This window comes from Porites lutea, chromosome 5 (genome assembly GCF_958299795.1).
Source record: "Porites lutea chromosome 5, jaPorLute2.1, whole genome shotgun sequence".
Lineage (NCBI taxonomy): Eukaryota > Metazoa > Cnidaria > Anthozoa > Scleractinia > Poritidae > Porites > Porites lutea.
The window spans coordinates 44,280,678-44,293,177 of NC_133205.1; the positions used below are offsets into that span (position 1 = coordinate 44,280,678).

A 12,500-nucleotide genomic window follows, 5' to 3' on the forward strand; every position below is an offset into this window, starting at 1 on the left:
CGCCAATGATACAACTGGTAACGTGCGCGCGTGTGATTGTTTCACATACAGGTGATCGATCGATACAAAACAGCACAGAGAAAGAGAAGAAGAGAAGTCTCCGGGGAGGGACCAAGAAAGAAGGTAAATTATCTTGGAATATGTTGAAGTTGATTTGTAGCTAAGCTAGTATGTTATTTAAAAAGCAGAGTAGAGACTGAAATGTCTTACTCTCTCAAAGGTGAAGTGAAAGTCGCCAGAGATGTATGTTCAAGAAGGAGGATTATGGTCGACGGTTGAAAAGCAAGCAAGCAGGATCATAAACATCCGTCTATACCGTGAGTACAACACTTCTCTCATAGCATAGCTTTGATTCAGAAGTTGTTTGCTTGTGTATATTTAACTCGCCTTTTCTCTCGTCGGTCTGTACTGCACGGCGCTGGTTTCGGCGTTTAATTTAAACTGTCGAGCGAGCCGTTAATAACAAATGCTAACGGACTCGGTCTTGTGTTGTATTTGGCCTTTTGGCTTGTTTCTCTGGCGTTCGCGGCCGTTTTCTCGGCCTGTAGTTGCACTGAAAGGCGAACGTAGACTTGTGGAAGCTGTGATTTGAAAAAAGTGATGTCACAAGCGTTGATTTGAAGTCACAGAGCAAAATGGAACATTACCGCGCGCTCTCGAACCAACGCGCGTTCTGTGTCCCAGCTATATTATTATGAGAAAAAAATGACCCCACAACTTGATTACTTCGAAGAATGATTCGGCGTAACTTTAAAACTGACAGCAGAGGTACATTCCAGCAAGCGGTAAAACAGCAAAAATGATGAAAAAATTCCACGAAAAATAAAAGAAAAGAAGAAGCCTACAACACGGGGTATTCCCAGGCGGTCACCCATCCAAGTACTAACCCCGCCCGACAGGGCTTAACTTCGGTGATCAGACGAGAACCGGTGTTCTCCCTGTGGTATGGTCGTAGGCGAGAGAAAAGAGAGAAAATTTGACTTCTTATACCGAGTATGGTGAACATGTAAGCGAGGCATTACTTCATTACCCTTCTCAGGCAACCCTGACCTACAAAACAGGCTGTGAAGTCTTCCTTTGTAGCTGTAAATAAATTGATTTGGCCACTTACACGGAGCTTGGCGGGCTTTAAAAACCCCTTAGGGCCTAGTAAGCGGTCCCAGTCTGCCTCGTTTTGGTGTTCCCTGTCCTCCTATAGGTTAATGGCCGAGCTGTTAGGGCCTGGGTACCCTGTAGACGCTATTTGATCTCTGTCTATACACACTGTAGTGTCCCGAAGAGCTTGGCCGAGTATCTGTGCTCGGACTGAGCCAATGATATCCCCCTGTCCTCGCATAGAGTGCCAGATGCATCATGGGATGCGACAGTATTGCAACCACCATATCTAGGATGGGGAAGGAGCCAACCACCCTAGGTCCGGAGGACCTAAAGGGCCATCGCTTCTCGGCCTTTTGGCTAAGATCAAGTGTAGTATCTGTTCTTATCAGCTTAATATCTGATACGCTGCTCATTGAGCAGCTCATATATTAAACTGATTTTTGGAATTGGGCTGTGGAAAGGAGGCTTGCCTCGTCCCAGCCACGGGTTGCCTCGGTATAGCACTACCTCCGAGTGCGGCCCACTTCCCCTTGGGGAAGAAATATTCAATTAATAAGAGACATATATTTCTATATTTTTTTCCTGTGCTTGTTTTTTCAACATCTGGGTACCCTGTGGCTCACTGGTGTCCCCCGCGTCAGGCTTCTATTTAGGCGAGCCGTCGGTCACATAACTGGAGTCCTGTGGCCGTCTGGACTTGCGCAGTTACCACAAGGGCCCTAAGAGGAAAGCAGTTTTTCCGCTGCCGGCCGTTGGTCCTAGCTTTTCATACTTACCTGACGCGGGAGGCACTGTGATCAAGGAGGCAGTCCTCTCAAGGTGAGGCCCTCTCATTGCACTTCGATTGGGTTGACCCTTGCGATTACCCCAAATGTGGGTAACTCGAGCGTATAATTTCTGGTAGTGGGGACCTGCGTTCGCGCTAGTCCCCGGTTTAGTAGTAATTATTGTATCTAGCGCGGTCCACAGGTTATTGAAAAACGCGCGCGCCAATGATACAACTGGTAACGTGCGCGCGTGTGATTGTTTCACATACAGGTGATCGATCGATACAAAACAGCACAGAGAAAGAGAAGAAGAGAAGTCTCCGGGGAGGGACCAAGAAAGAAGGTAAATTATCTTGGAATATGTTGAAGTTGATTTGTAGCTAAGCTAGTATGTTATTTAAAAAGCAGAGTAGAGACTGAAATGTCTTACTCTCTCAAAGGTGAAGTGAAAGTCGCCAGAGATGTATGTTCAAGAAGGAGGATTATGGTCGACGGTTGAAAAGCAAGCAAGCAGGATCATAAACATCCGTCTATACCGTGAGTACAACACTTCTCTCATAGCATAGCTTTGATTCAGAAGTTGTTTGCTTGTGTATATTTAACTCGCCTTTTCTCTCGTCGGTCTGTACTGCACGGCGCTGGTTTCGGCGTTTAATTTAAACTGTCGAGCGAGCCGTTAATAACAAATGCTAACGGACTCGGTCTTGTGTTGTATTTGGCCTTTTGGCTTGTTTCTCTGGCGTTCGCGGCCGTTTTCTCGGCCTGTAGTTGCACTGAAAGGCGAACGTAGACTTGTGGAAGCTGTGATTTGAAAAAAGTGATGTCACAAGCGTTGATTTGAAGTCACAGAGCAAAATGGAACATTACCGCGCGCTCTCGAACCAACGCGCGTTCTGTGTCCCAGCTATATTATTATGAGAAAAAAATGACCCCACAACTTGATTACTTCGAAGAATGATTCGGCGTAACTTTAAAACTGACAGCAGAGGTACATTCCAGCAAGCGGTAAAACAGCAAAAATGATGAAAAAATTCCACGAAAAATAAAAGAAAAGAAGAAGCCTACAACACGGGGTATTCCCAGGCGGTCACCCATCCAAGTACTAACCCCGCCCGACAGGGCTTAACTTCGGTGATCAGACGAGAACCGGTGTTCTCCCTGTGGTATGGTCGTAGGCGAGAGAAAAGAGAGAAAATTTGACTTCTTATACCGAGTATGGTGAACATGTAAGCGAGGCATTACTTCATTACCCTTCTCAGGCAACCCTGACCTACAAAACAGGCTGTGAAGTCTTCCTTTGTAGCTGTAAATAAATTGATTTGGCCACTTACACGGAGCTTGGCGGGCTTTAAAAACCCCTTAGGGCCTAGTAAGCGGTCCCAGTCTGCCTCGTTTTGGTGTTCCCTGTCCTCCTATAGGTTAATGGCCGAGCTGTTAGGGCCTGGGTACCCTGTAGACGCTATTTGATCTCTGTCTATACACACTGTAGTGTCCCGAAGAGCTTGGCCGAGTATCTGTGCTCGGACTGAGCCAATGATATCCCCCTGTCCTCGCATAGAGTGCCAGATGCATCATGGGATGCGACAGTATTGCAACCACCATATCTAGGATGGGGAAGGAGCCAACCACCCTAGGTCCGGAGGACCTAAAGGGCCATCGCTTCTCGGCCTTTTGGCTAAGATCAAGTGTAGTATCTGTTCTTATCAGCTTAATATCTGATACGCTGCTCATTGAGCAGCTCATATATTAAACTGATTTTTGGAATTGGGCTGTGGAAAGGAGGCTTGCCTCGTCCCAGCCACGGGTTGCCTCGGTATAGCACTACCTCCGAGTGCGGCCCACTTCCCCTTGGGGAAGAAATATTCAATTAATAAGAGACATATATTTCTATATTTTTTTCCTGTGCTTGTTTTTTCAACATCTGGGTACCCTGTGGCTCACTGGTGTCCCCCGCGTCAGGCTTCTATTTAGGCGAGCCGTCGGTCACATAACTGGAGTCCTGTGGCCGTCTGGACTTGCGCAGTTACCACAAGGGCCCTAAGAGGAAAGCAGTTTTTCCGCTGCCGGCCGTTGGTCCTAGCTTTTCATACTTACCTGACGCGGGAGGCACTGTGATCAAGGAGGCAGTCCTCTCAAGGTGAGGCCCTCTCATTGCACTTCGATTGGGTTGACCCTTGCGATTACCCCAAATGTGGGTAACTCGAGCGTATAATTTCTGGTAGTGGGGACCTGCGTTCGCGCTAGTCCCCGGTTTAGTAGTAATTATTGTATCTAGCGCGGTCCACAGGTTATTGAAAAACGCGCGCGCCAATGATACAACTGGTAACGTGCGCGCGTGTGATTGTTTCACATACAGGTGATCGATCGATACAAAACAGCACAGAGAAAGAGAAGAAGAGAAGTCTCCGGGGAGGGACCAAGAAAGAAGGTAAATTATCTTGGAATATGTTGAAGTTGATTTGTAGCTAAGCTAGTATGTTATTTAAAAAGCAGAGTAGAGACTGAAATGTCTTACTCTCTCAAAGGTGAAGTGAAAGTCGCCAGAGATGTATGTTCAAGAAGGAGGATTATGGTCGACGGTTGAAAAGCAAGCAAGCAGGATCATAAACATCCGTCTATACCGTGAGTACAACACTTCTCTCATAGCATAGCTTTGATTCAGAAGTTGTTTGCTTGTGTATATTTAACTCGCCTTTTCTCTCGTCGGTCTGTACTGCACGGCGCTGGTTTCGGCGTTTAATTTAAACTGTCGAGCGAGCCGTTAATAACAAATGCTAACGGACTCGGTCTTGTGTTGTATTTGGCCTTTTGGCTTGTTTCTCTGGCGTTCGCGGCCGTTTTCTCGGCCTGTAGTTGCACTGAAAGGCGAACGTAGACTTGTGGAAGCTGTGATTTGAAAAAAGTGATGTCACAAGCGTTGATTTGAAGTCACAGAGCAAAATGGAACATTACCGCGCGCTCTCGAACCAACGCGCGTTCTGTGTCCCAGCTATATTATTATGAGAAAAAAATGACCCCACAACTTGATTACTTCGAAGAATGATTCGGCGTAACTTTAAAACTGACAGCAGAGGTACATTCCAGCAAGCGGTAAAACAGCAAAAATGATGAAAAAATTCCACGAAAAATAAAAGAAAAGAAGAAGCCTACAACACGGGGTATTCCCAGGCGGTCACCCATCCAAGTACTAACCCCGCCCGACAGGGCTTAACTTCGGTGATCAGACGAGAACCGGTGTTCTCCCTGTGGTATGGTCGTAGGCGAGAGAAAAGAGAGAAAATTTGACTTCTTATACCGAGTATGGTGAACATGTAAGCGAGGCATTACTTCATTACCCTTCTCAGGCAACCCTGACCTACAAAACAGGCTGTGAAGTCTTCCTTTGTAGCTGTAAATAAATTGATTTGGCCACTTACACGGAGCTTGGCGGGCTTTAAAAACCCCTTAGGGCCTAGTAAGCGGTCCCAGTCTGCCTCGTTTTGGTGTTCCCTGTCCTCCTATAGGTTAATGGCCGAGCTGTTAGGGCCTGGGTACCCTGTAGACGCTATTTGATCTCTGTCTATACACACTGTAGTGTCCCGAAGAGCTTGGCCGAGTATCTGTGCTCGGACTGAGCCAATGATATCCCCCTGTCCTCGCATAGAGTGCCAGATGCATCATGGGATGCGACAGTATTGCAACCACCATATCTAGGATGGGGAAGGAGCCAACCACCCTAGGTCCGGAGGACCTAAAGGGCCATCGCTTCTCGGCCTTTTGGCTAAGATCAAGTGTAGTATCTGTTCTTATCAGCTTAATATCTGATACGCTGCTCATTGAGCAGCTCATATATTAAACTGATTTTTGGAATTGGGCTGTGGAAAGGAGGCTTGCCTCGTCCCAGCCACGGGTTGCCTCGGTATAGCACTACCTCCGAGTGCGGCCCACTTCCCCTTGGGGAAGAAATATTCAATTAATAAGAGACATATATTTCTATATTTTTTTCCTGTGCTTGTTTTTTCAACATCTGGGTACCCTGTGGCTCACTGGTGTCCCCCGCGTCAGGCTTCTATTTAGGCGAGCCGTCGGTCACATAACTGGAGTCCTGTGGCCGTCTGGACTTGCGCAGTTACCACAAGGGCCCTAAGAGGAAAGCAGTTTTTCCGCTGCCGGCCGTTGGTCCTAGCTTTTCATACTTACCTGACGCGGGAGGCACTGTGATCAAGGAGGCAGTCCTCTCAAGGTGAGGCCCTCTCATTGCACTTCGATTGGGTTGACCCTTGCGATTACCCCAAATGTGGGTAACTCGAGCGTATAATTTCTGGTAGTGGGGACCTGCGTTCGCGCTAGTCCCCGGTTTAGTAGTAATTATTGTATCTAGCGCGGTTCACAGGTTATTGAAAAACGCGCGCGCCAATGATACAACTGGTAACGTGCGCGCGTGTGATTGTTTCACATACAGGTGATCGATCGATACAAACAAAACAGCACAGAGAAAGAGAAGAAGAGAAGTCTCCGGGGACCAAGAAAGAAGGTAAATTATCTTGGAATATGTTGAAGTTGATTTGTAGCTAAGCTAGTATGTTATTTAAAAAGCAGAGTAGAGACTGAAATGTCTTACTCTCTCAAAGGTGAAGTGAAAGTCGCCAGAGATGTATGTTCAAGAAGGAGGATTATGGTCGACGGTTGAAAAGCAAGCAAGCAGGATCATAAACATCCGTCTATACCGTGAGTACAACACTTCTCTCATAGCATAGCTTTGATTCAGAAGTTGTTTGCTTGTGTATATTTAACTCGCCTTTTCTCTCGTCGGTCTGTACTGCACGGCGCTGGTTTCGGCGTTTAATTTAAACTGTCGAGCGAGCCGTTAATAACAAATGCTAACGGACTCGGTCTTGTGTTGTATTTGGCCTTTTGGCTTGTTTCTCTGGCGTTCGCGGCCGTTTTCTCGGCCTGTAGTTGCACTGAAAGGCGAACGTAGACTTGTGGAAGCTGTGATTTGAAAAAAGTGATGTCACAAGCGGTGATTTGAAGTCACAGAGCAAAATGGAACATTACCGCGCGCTCTCGAACCAACGCGCGTTCTGTGTCCCAGCTATATTATTATGAGAAAAAAATGACCCCACAACTTGATTACTTCGAAGAATAATTCGGCGTAACTTTAAAACTGACAGCAGAGGTACATTCCAGCAAGCGGTAAAACAGCAAAAATGATGAAAAAATTCCACGAAAAATAAAAGAAAAGAAGAAGCCTACAACACGGGGTATTCCCAGGCGGTCACCCATCCAAGTACTAACCCCGCCCGACAGGGCTTAACTTCGGTGATCAGACGAGAACCGGTGTTCTCCCTGTGGTATGGTCGTAGGCGAGAGAAAAGAGAGAAAATTTGACTTCTTATACCGAGTATGGTGAACATGTAAGCGAGGCATTACTTCATTACCCTCCTCAGGCAACCCTGACCTACAAAACAGGCTGTGAAGTCTTCCTTTGTAGCTGTAAATAAATTGATTTGGCCACTTACACGGAGCTTGGCGGGCTTTAAAAACCCCTTAGGGCCTAGTAAGCGGTCCCAGTCTGCCTCGTTTTGGTGTTCCCTGTCCTCCTATAGGTTAATGGCCGAGCTGTTAGGGCCTGGGTACCCTGTAGACGCTATTTGATCTCTGTCTATACACACTGTAGTGTCCCGAAGAGCTTGGCCGAGTATCTGTGCTCGGACTGAGCCAATGATATCCCCCTGTCCTCGCATAGAGTGCCAGATGCATCATGGGATGCGACAGTATTGCAACCACCATATCTAGGATGGGGAAGGAGCCAACCACCCTAGGTCCGGAGGACCTAAAGGGGCATCGCTTTTCGGCCTTTTGACTAAGCGTTCTCTTACTTGTGGGACGTTCAAAAGTTCGTTTTTTGCGTGTTTGGCTTTTTTCTTGTTTGTTTGTGGGGGCTGTGCTAAGTACCGGCCGGGCGGGAACGCCGTGCCCCCCACCCCAAATTTATCGTTAAAGCGATTCTTAAAACGACTTGGGTCGTTTTCCATGATGTTGGAGCCCAATGCTGATTGGAGCGAAGTGGTCGACGATGGTGGCGAAGTGCCCAGAGATGGTAGCGAAGTGACAAGTGTTAGTAGCGAAGTGGCAAGTGATGGTGGCGAAGTGGCAAGAGATAGTGGCGAAGCGTCTGATGTTGAATTGTCCAGTAGTGAGTCCAGCGATGAGTCTGATGGTTTAGTAACGGTCTCCGAACGTCGTAGTGAGTCCGATCGTGATGTACCGCGAATTAGTGCCCTGTACAGTTCTGCTGCCAAGAAAAACCTGCCGGCGGAGGAAGCTTCTGAACAAGTGACTTACCGTCCCAGTTACCTCTCCGAGTTTGAGAAGGAACACTTCAGCAGGGAGAATGTGATGCCGGATCGGCCATATACTGCGTTCTTTAGTGCCCCGTCAGCGTCTTTCACCACCAAAGACATCTTTGACGCCCTACTTACTGATGGGATTCCTGCCTCTGCTGTTCGTTGCTTACAGCGATCGCCCAACGGTAATGTCTTGATTACATTTGCGCTACAGAAGTACCGCGATCTGTTTCTGCGTCGTTCTTCTTTTATCGTCCGCCGTGGCCACTACGTCACTCACCCTGGTACGCGCCGTCTACTGTTTGTTACGGTCTACGATGCGCCGCACGAGTTGCCAGATTCTGCCCTCGAACATCGTTTGAGCCGTTATGGCCGGATCTTCTCCTCACGCCGTGGCAAGGTGCAGGGCTACCCTGACGTCTTCAACGGCTTGCGACACTTACGCATGGAGCTCAATACTCATATTCCCTGTTTTCTTCGTTTTGGAAAGTACCAAATTCGGGTGAAGTATGATGGCCAACCAACTACTTGCCGCCGTTGCAATTCGAGGGATCATCTCTACAAGGATTGCAGCAACTCTGTGTGTTTTAATTGTGATCGGGTGGGGCATCATTCGAGGATGTGCCCCGAAGACATCAGATGCTGTATATGCAAGGAGGAGGGCCACATGGCCATTGACTGCCAACACTCTTGGTATCGTCGCCCCCCGCCTTCTGCGTCTCTGTCTCCAGATACCGTTGCCGGGTCGAACCCCGTGGATCCTGTTTCTACCCCAGTGGAGCGTCCTACTCATACCGCCGAAACTAGTGATACAAGTGCTCCCCACGCTGACCTCGCTGATCCTGTGAGTCAGCCTGGCTCTACTGATGTTGCTGAATCGCCTACGCCCTCACCTCCTGCTAGTGTTCCTCTCTTTACTGATCCGTCTTCCGCGTCTGTTATTCCCTCGGTCTCGGATAGTGTTCTTGGCCAGATGCCTTCCGTACCTGAGGATCCAGTGCCTTCTATTTCTGACAGTGCCCTCGCTGAGGTCGCTATGCCTCCTGCATCTCCCGAGCTGATGCCATCTGTCTCTGACAGCGCCCTCGCTCAAGTTGTCTTGCCGTCTCCCTCCGATGGTCCTGCTTTGGATCTGGCTCAACCCGATGAGAATAGTGATGATGATGATATGGGGGATTCTGTCCCCCCCTTAGAGGCCCAGCAGCTGGCGACGGCTTGGAAACGTGTTTCCCGGAAGAAGGGTCAGCGGAGGAAGAACCTGACCCGAAAGGCATCAGCTTCCCATTCTTTTGCTCCTGTGCGCAAGGCAACCAGGCCCAACCCGCCAGGAGTGAGATCTAATAGAGGTAAGGACCCGCCTGAGTAAACTTTTTCCATTTTCAAAGGTCTAACGATTAACGTTCGCGGTTTGAGTGATGAAAAGTTTTCGTCAGTTGTTCGTTGTTTTGGTCAAGAGAATCTAGATTTCTGTTTTATCCAGGAAACGATGGTTTCTGATAGACGGGTCATTAATTCCCTATCTTCCCGGTGGCGGGGCCCCAGTTTTTGGTCCCCGGCTGTCGGGAGACGGGGTGGCGTGGCCATTTTGCTTTCAAGTAGTCTACAAGATAATCTCTCTGTTTGGAAAAAGGATACTGAGGGTCGGGTCCTTAGTGTATTACTTAAAATTGATTCCCAGTCTATTAATTTAGTTAATGTGTATGCTCCAACTGTACCGGCTGATAGACGAGTCTTCTACCAGTCGGTCCATTTGTACTTCTTTCCACACTCTTCGCTGATAGTTGGTGGCGATTTCAACTGTTATGACGGTTCCTCAGATAAGTTTGGGGGCACCGTCTCTATTAGTTCTGACTTGTCTGACCTTAAATCGTGTTTTTTGTTAAGGGATGCGTGGCGAGCTTCGCATCCCAGAACCCGCCAGTTTACTTGGTTTAATTCAGATTCTTCAGTTGCTAGTCGTTTAGACACTTTTCTTGTTGCAAGGTCCCTCCTTTCATCAGTTAAGTCGTGTGTTATTTCTCCTTGTGTTTTTTCGGATCACGAGTTTGTTTTTATTGACTTAGTTCTCGAAGCTTCTTCTAAGTATGGCCCTGGAGTGTGGAAATTAAATAATTCTCTCTTAGAGGACGAGTCTTATTGCGAGAAGATTCGTGCTCTTATTGATCGTTTTTTATTGTTTAAACATACCTTTTCTTCCTCTGGTTCCTTTTGGGAATCCCTTAAGAAAGATATTAAAGTTGAATCTATTGCCTTTTCAAAGCAAAAGCGTAGAGACCTCTCTGACGAGAGAGTCTCGTTAACTAACCGCTTGATTGCTTTGAAACATCGTCTAGTGTCGGGTGATCCTTCTGTTAAGTCTGAAATTGCGGACTTGGAGAGCTCTCTTAAAGTCTTAATGACAGAGGAGTATATGGGTGCAAAAATTAGAAGTCGAGCAAAATGGCTAGAAGAGGGCGAAGCCCCTACTAAGTTTTTCCTTAAGTTAGCTTCTCAAAAGTTTGAGAAGAGTTTCGTCTCCTCTGTCCTTAATTCTGATGGTGTTGAGGTGTCTACTCTACCTGAGATAGTAAAAGCTCACGAAAGTTTCTATTCCTCTCTCTTTGCTGAGGAGTCTGTTGATTTAGAAACACAAAATCATTTGTTGTCGTTCGTTTCGCGCCGTTTGTCGGATCATGATCGTGATGTTTGCGAGGGGGCTTTGTTGCTGGACGAAGCTACTGAGGCTGTTGGCTTGTCCAATCGCAACAAGGCCCCCGGCCCTGATGGTTTGTCGGCAGAATTTTATTTAACTTTCTGGTCGCGCCTCGGCCCCCTCTTAGTTGAGGTTTTTAATGAAGGCCTGCGCGAGTCTGAGCTTTGTGACTCTATGAAAACTAGCATCACTCGATTAGTTTATAAGAAGGACGACCGGAGGAATTTGAAAAACTGGCGTCCAATATCTCTTCTAAATGTAGATTATAAGATTTGTTCGAAGGCTATCTCCTTGCGACTTTCTAAGGTTCTAGATTCCATTGTTGACCCGGACCAGACTTGCTCTGTTCCTGGGAGATCTATTGCTTCCAACTTGTTTTTGTTGCGCGACGTTTTAGATCACATTGAGCGAACTGGCGAGACGGGTATTCTCGTCAGCCTAGATCAGGAGAAAGCTTTCGATCGTGTCAATCGAACTTTTCTTCTAAATCTCTTAAGACATCTTGGTTTCGGTCCTTCCTTTTTAAATTGTATTCACACCCTGTATAATGGCGCTAATATGCGAGTGATTGTAAACGGCTTCCTTTCTGATATGATACCGATTGCGCGTGGTGTTAGGCAGGGTGACTCCCTTTCACCAATGCTCTATATCTTGTGTGTTGAGGTTCTTGCATGCAAGATTAGAGCCTGTAATGATATTGAAGGTTTTTTACTCCCGGGTGCTCAGGGCTTGCAGTTCAAAGTTGGTCAGTATGCCGATGACACAACGTCCTTGGTTAAGGACGTTGTGTCTCTTCATAATCTTTTTAGGGAGATTCAGTTATATGAGCGTGGTACCGGGGCTAAATTGAATCTTTCGAAGACGGAGGCCATGTGGCTGGGGTCTTGGAAAGACCGCGTTGACCAGCCTCTTGGCCTCAAGTGGGTTAACAAAATGAAAATTTTGGGTGTTGTTTTTGGTACGGTCCCAGTTGAGAGAGACAACTGGGAACCGCGCCTGTCTAAGCTTGATAACTGTCTGTCTCTGTGGAAATCGAGGTCATTGTCGTTTGTTGGTAAAGTGTTAATTCTTAATGTTTTAGGTTTGAGCAAGCTTTTGTACTTGTCGCGTGTTTTAGTTCCCCCGAGATGGGCGCTTGACAGGTATAATAGCTTGATCTGGCCTTTTTTATGGGGCGCTAAATTAGAACCTGTTGCTCGAAGATCGATCGTGTGCTCTCCGGATCAGGGGGGCCTTGGTTTAATAGACTTTTGGTCTAAAGGACAGGCGTTGCGCTTATCTTCCTTCGTTAAATCTCTATCGGATCCTAGTTTTAAGTGTTTTTATCTCGTTCGGTATTTCTGCGGCTCGCGTTTGTCGTCCCTTCGCCCCGAGTGGTCTGCCTTGCGGGATATTCGTACACCTAGCGCGGCTTCGCCATCCAAGTTTTATTCGCGCATGATTGATCTTCTTAAGTCTTGCAGTTTCCCTGGGTCTTTTACATTTGACTCCAAGTCTATCTATAAGGAGATAATTAAGCGTCACTGTTCCCTCCCGGTCCTCCCCAGGTTTTGGTCCCCTTTACTAAGTAGTTCTTTTAGTCTTTCTCGCCATTGGTCCTCCATAAGAGATTCT

At 47.2% G+C, this 12,500-nt stretch overlaps 10 non-coding genes across 10 annotated transcripts; 6 read left to right on the forward strand and 4 right to left on the reverse strand.

The window, feature by feature from the left end:
• Positions 1-838: 838 nt before the first annotated feature.
• On the reverse strand, positions 839-957 carry LOC140939628 (5S ribosomal RNA). Its single transcript, XR_012165961.1, has one exon. It is a non-coding gene; the product is annotated as a 5S ribosomal RNA (ribosomal RNA).
• A 478-nt stretch (positions 958-1,435) lies between these two features.
• Positions 1,436-1,627, forward strand: LOC140939409 (U2 spliceosomal RNA). Its single transcript, XR_012165765.1, has one exon. It is a non-coding gene; the product is annotated as a U2 spliceosomal RNA (small nuclear RNA).
• Positions 1,628-1,866: 239 nt separating this feature from the next.
• On the forward strand, positions 1,867-2,030 carry LOC140939885 (U1 spliceosomal RNA). Its single transcript, XR_012166203.1, has one exon. It is a non-coding gene; the product is annotated as a U1 spliceosomal RNA (small nuclear RNA).
• Positions 2,031-2,923: 893 nt separating this feature from the next.
• On the reverse strand, positions 2,924-3,042 carry LOC140939629 (5S ribosomal RNA). The gene has a single exon (XR_012165962.1). It is a non-coding gene; the product is annotated as a 5S ribosomal RNA (ribosomal RNA).
• Positions 3,043-3,520: 478 nt separating this feature from the next.
• LOC140939410 (U2 spliceosomal RNA) lies at positions 3,521-3,712 on the forward strand. The gene has a single exon (XR_012165766.1). It is a non-coding gene; the product is annotated as a U2 spliceosomal RNA (small nuclear RNA).
• Positions 3,713-3,951: 239 nt separating this feature from the next.
• LOC140939886 (U1 spliceosomal RNA) lies at positions 3,952-4,115 on the forward strand. Its single transcript, XR_012166204.1, has one exon. It is a non-coding gene; the product is annotated as a U1 spliceosomal RNA (small nuclear RNA).
• An 893-nt stretch (positions 4,116-5,008) lies between these two features.
• LOC140939630 (5S ribosomal RNA) lies at positions 5,009-5,127 on the reverse strand. Its single transcript, XR_012165963.1, has one exon. It is a non-coding gene; the product is annotated as a 5S ribosomal RNA (ribosomal RNA).
• Positions 5,128-5,605: 478 nt separating this feature from the next.
• Positions 5,606-5,797, forward strand: LOC140939411 (U2 spliceosomal RNA). The gene has a single exon (XR_012165767.1). It is a non-coding gene; the product is annotated as a U2 spliceosomal RNA (small nuclear RNA).
• A 239-nt stretch (positions 5,798-6,036) lies between these two features.
• LOC140939887 (U1 spliceosomal RNA) lies at positions 6,037-6,200 on the forward strand. The gene has a single exon (XR_012166205.1). It is a non-coding gene; the product is annotated as a U1 spliceosomal RNA (small nuclear RNA).
• Positions 6,201-7,093: 893 nt separating this feature from the next.
• On the reverse strand, positions 7,094-7,212 carry LOC140939631 (5S ribosomal RNA). The gene has a single exon (XR_012165964.1). It is a non-coding gene; the product is annotated as a 5S ribosomal RNA (ribosomal RNA).
• Positions 7,213-12,500: the final 5,288 nt, after the last annotated feature.